The sequence below is a fragment of the Phalaenopsis equestris genome, unplaced genomic scaffold (assembly GCF_001263595.1).
Source record: "Phalaenopsis equestris unplaced genomic scaffold, ASM126359v1 Scaffold000118, whole genome shotgun sequence".
Taxonomy (NCBI): domain Eukaryota; kingdom Viridiplantae; phylum Streptophyta; class Magnoliopsida; order Asparagales; family Orchidaceae; genus Phalaenopsis; species Phalaenopsis equestris.
The window spans coordinates 133,211-138,640 of NW_018164560.1; the positions used below are offsets into that span (position 1 = coordinate 133,211).

The 5,430-nt window shown below is 34.8% G+C and overlaps 1 protein-coding gene across 1 annotated transcript in view; it reads right to left on the bottom strand.

The window, feature by feature from the left end:
* LOC110021062 (protein SHOOT GRAVITROPISM 6) overlaps positions 1–5,430 on the bottom strand; it is a 156,878-nt gene that overhangs the window by 12,494 nt on the left and 138,954 nt on the right.

A 5,430-nucleotide genomic window follows, 5' to 3' on the forward strand; every position in this document is an offset into this window, starting at 1 on the left:
TGTTCCAATATGTAATTTTGCTTTCTAATTGTCCATCAATTTGTGGATAAAAAGCTATACGAAGACGCAAATGCGTGCCCAGACATCTCTAAATGTCTTTCCATAGCATGGATATAAATTTTTCGTCTCTATTAGAAACGATAACATTTAGGACACCACACAATCTAATAATTTCCTTGACATGTAATTTAGTCAACTTTTCCACTAAGTCTGTCTCTAAGTTAGCAAGAAATGAGCTGATTTTGTCAACCGTCTATAATTACCCAAATTCTATTGTGACATTGCCTAGATCTAGGAAATTCCATAATAAAATTCATCGCAATTTCTTCCAATTCCCACTATGATATAGGCAATGATTGTAGTAATCCATCGGATCTCTAATGTTCAACTTTCACAATCTTAGAAACTTGACATTTTGACACTATCTAACATCATTCTTCATATCCGATCACCCAAATATCAATTGCAAATCTATGTACATTTTTGTGCTGTTTGGATGAATTTTATACTCTGAATGATGAGTTTCATGTAAGATATCTTGTTTCAAATCAGAATCAATAGGTACACAAAATTGCAGCTTATATTTTATAACACCATCTTTGTTTGTAGTTACCTCCTACCATTTTCTTGATTGAATTTGCTCAATGAATTCCTTTAAATAGTTTTTGAATATAAAATTTTGGGGAATGTTTGAAATCGATATGAAATAAAGTGAGCAAAAATATAACACAACCACTAATAATTTTATAGAAGCCAGAAATTGAAAATATAACAAACTGAAAGCAAATAATAATGGGAAATACTAGGGAATTGGGCGTATGCGGTGCTGGTTAAGGCTTGGATCTCCAGGGTAGTGAAAAGAGGCGAATAACAAGCTTGCGTATGCGGTGCTGGTTAAGGCTTGGACCTCCAGGGTAGTGAAAAGAGGCGAATAACAAGCTTGAAAAGGAGGACAACAAGACAACTATTGTCCTTGGGTAACGATAGTAGGTTAGACGCAGACAAGAAGTTTACCTTTTTCAGGGCGGCGACAATTGGCCAACAATGCAGGGGATGTGGAGCGATGTGTGAAAGGGTGGGGGAAATGTATAAGGATAAACACTACCTGGAGACCAAGATACTGCCAGAGAACTAATTGAAGCCCTACTATAGAGCCCGTAGAGGGAGAAGGAGAGTTGATGATTGTCCCAAAACAAATCACAGAAAAACTAAATCCTAAACACCAACAAAAAAAAATATATATTCCTAGATAACTAGGAATAGATCTGCTCTTAAAAAGATGCAATACTTACAAGATGCAGTGGTAACGCGAAAAATTTGAAAATCAGATAAAAGTTTGACAAATTTTAAAAGTACTGCAAATTTCGCATCCCCCGAAATTTGACCTAAGCAATTTTATAAAATTCTAAACATGAAATCAATCAATTCGATATAATTACTATGTATTAATTATGAATTCATTGGGATATATGAAATTCAGAAGTTATAAGATAATTAATTTAATTAACCCTTAATTATCTCCTAATCCCACAACTCTACTACTCCAACCGACCTCTCCCCGCTCTTAATAGCACATGTAGCGGCAGCATTGGATCGCAGGGCTAGAATTTATTGGGGACCAAGTTTTATGCCGCAATTCCCTCTCCATATTCCTTCCCTCATGTGAATGTTGCGCACGAGTTACTGTAGCAGATGCAAATAGAGAGGCAAACGGGAGTTCTGGGAGCTGCAGTTCACGACAATGAGTTCCGGGAAGAAATTGGTGAGCATGAATCCCTTTTTTCACTATTCCGAGCATTCCTTTCCTTTCTCTTATTTCTGTTTTGATGTTTGCCTTGAGTTTGTGCAATTTTTCATTTATGGTAGCCGTAGCAGGCACCAAACTTACTTTGCAAGCTTTTTTAAGGTCTTTAGCAAGAAACTAGTGAATAAGAAAGGATGATTAAGGTGTTAAGAAGAAGAGGGGAGAAGATTAGGCAGTTCAGGAAAATGTTGGGTCATGTCGAGAAACCCGTTCGAGGTATGTGTTGGCATTTAAGGCATGTTTTCTGTTAATGAAGTTATGAACCAATTTTCATGAACCGTAAGATGCCTAGAATTCCAGGTTTTTTACTCGAGGTGGCGAGCTCGAGAGCACGAGGAAACTCATCGTAGGGCTGCTCCGTCATGTCAGGTAAAATAATCTTGTGTTAATTTAAGAAAATCAATCTTTTATATATTTTCATATGATTTCTCATTTGACACGGATGCATTTAGAATTTCCTGTATATTGTGTATGAATACTTGTATTAAATGTATGAATGCAAGCTGATTTCTTCCTACGATATATGTGATGTTATTATGCTATATGATTATACTATGATACATATAGTTATACTTATGATATTAATTGTCTGCAAGCATTCATTTTCTATAATTCATATATGCAATATAGAAAATGCCTATTAATGTTTGCTATATGTATTATGCTTTAAGAAATATTACAAGAATATTATAAATAGACTATCATGAGTGATTGCAAGTATGCTATGCAGAGATGATGTATTACTGACTCCTGGTGTTCATGCTGCGATGAAATTTTGGGAGCCGTATTGATCAAATAATGATAAAATGTAGAAAACCATTGGTATCAGGATATTCATAACTGCTATATTGGGGGCCCAAACTTTATAAATAGTTAATATGACATTTGAGACAGAGTGAAGACACATTATGACAAGACATGAAAATAGTTGAGACCATAAATTTACAAGTAACATTTCTATGCTATGATGACATTGCTATGCTATAATGACATTGTATGATAAATAAAAAATATCTCCTCGAAGTAGCCCATTCAATTTTATTCAATAACAATGTATCCAAACACTTCTGGAAGGTACAATTCTCACATCTACTTATCTCATAAAAAGGATGCCCAATAGAGTATTAAACTTTAATAAACCTCCAACACCCACATTTAGTCCTTCAACTCTAAGCTTTTAACAAACCTCTCAATACACAACAGAGTGTTAAATGTTTTTTTTGGTTGCATCGCTTTTGTTCATTTACATCAAGCACATCAAACCAAACATGATACCAGTTCACTCAAATGCATTTTTATGGGCTACTATTCAAATAAAAAGGGATAAAAATGCCTCCATAATACAAAAATACAACTCTATTGATGTCACATTCTTTGAAAACCAACCATATTACCCCAAATCTAACATTTAAGGGAAGAGTTTGAGAGAATATCAGATTTGGGGTACATTAAGGAACCTTAAGCTCATCTCCCTTTATATTCTTGATAAACCAACTATTGTCCCCACTATCACAAATTAATCGGAGAATGAACCTTCTACTCCACTAAACCCTCCCACAGCTCCCACCAAGAACTAAGAATTTCGTGCGTACACCTAAAAAAGAATAGTGAGCATGTAAGGGACAATATGTAAAATCAGGAATACAAATCACTAGAACCAACTCCAAATGTCTCAAATATTGACACAGACGTTGGGTCAACACATCTGAGCATAAGAGAAAGAGAGCACAAGAATGCACAAAAAACCTGATAGACTAACTTATGCTATGAAAAATTATCCTTTTACAAATCTTTTATTTAGAATTTGGATAATATGCAGGTCCCTAAGTCAATCCAAGTGGCCTTAATTATTCCTATTTGGCAAAAAGATGGGGAAGAAAAATTTCTTGCCCTTGAAAAAAATAATACCTGGATCATAGCTCTGCCACCTGGAAAAAGAACTGTTGGGTGCAAATGGGTAATCACTGTTAAATACAAAGCAGATGGGAGCATAAAAAGATTTAAGGCTAGACTTGTAGCAAAAAGATTCATTCAGTCTTATGGGATCAACTACCACAAGACATTTGCACAAGTGAAAAAACTCAACACCAAAAGGGTATTATTGTTATTGGTTGTCAACCAGGATTGGCCTTTACATCAGCTAGACATTGACAATGCATTTCTTGATGAGGATCTTGAAGAAAAAAAAAAAATGGAGATATATCCAAAATTAATGGTTAGGAATTAAAGAAATCATTGTATGGGTTGCACAATCTCTTAGAGCATGGTTTGAAAAATTTACCGTTAACTATTCTTATCAATGGATATTATCAGTTAAAAGCTGATCACAATTTGTATATAAAATCAAATCAAGAAGGTATATATCAATCCTTATTGTATATGTAGATATTATTCTTACAGACAATGATGTAAGAGAACTTTAAACAATAAAAATTATAAGGACTTATGAGTTTAAGATCAAAGATCTTGGAACTTTAAGATACTTCTTGCGAATGGAAGTAACTAGATCCAAAAAAGGCATTGTCATATCCCAAAGAAAGTATATCCACGACTATTAAAAGAGACAAGAATGTTGAGATGAAAACCAACATATACTCCTATGGATCTACATCGACGAGCATCAAAAGGAGAGGATAACACGTTGAAAAAGATGGGTATCAAAGACTTGTAGGGAAACTTATTTATTTGTCAGAATTAACATTGCTTTTGTTGTGGGTGAAGTACCAACATATTAACGATCTAAATGAAGATCATTTAGAAGCAATTTTTTGAATCCTAAGGTACCTAAAGATGACTCCAGGATATGGATTGATATTCATGAAAATTGAGAATCGTGACATTGAGACCTACACCGATGTTAGTTGACCAAGAGAATTGACTGATAAAAGATCTATTACGGGTTATTGTTCATTTATATGGGGTAACTTGGTTACTTGGAGAAGTGAAAAAAACAAACTGTGGAGGCAAGTAGTGATGAATCTGAGTATCATGCTCCGGCCCTAGGAATTTGTGAAAGGATGTGGCTAAAGAAATTACTGGTGGAACTTCACATGTAGAACAACATCACTGTTAAGGTGTTGAACGATAATCAATCAACCATCAGTATTTCAAAGAATTTGGTACACTATGATCGAACCAAACATATAGATTGACGGGCACTTCATCTCTGAGAAGGTCAATGGAGGAGTTTATCCAACTAAGTTACATCCCAAATCAATATCCGATTGCTCACATTTCTACCAAGGGTCTTCCATAGCACCAATTTAGTGATTCAATATCAAGTTTGGGAGGTATGACAAATACAACCCAATTTGAGGGGGAGTATTGATATGCATATAACCGTGGACCACATGGGCCCACCAATGGTTTTGGAAACCATAAGCCCATTGTTATATTGAGGGGGAGAAATTTCTCTCCCTTTTTATCCATTATTGTGTTTCTATTTCTTTTCTTTTCATCACGATGATTTGAACTCCCCTCTAATTGTAAGAGGGTTAATCTGAGTTGTATATATATTTGTTAATTGCTTAACGAGAATGTTAGAGAGATTTTTCCTCCTACAAAAATCCTTCTAAATTTCAAAACAATCAATGACAACCTTGGTTACATTCCCCTAAGGAAAGAGT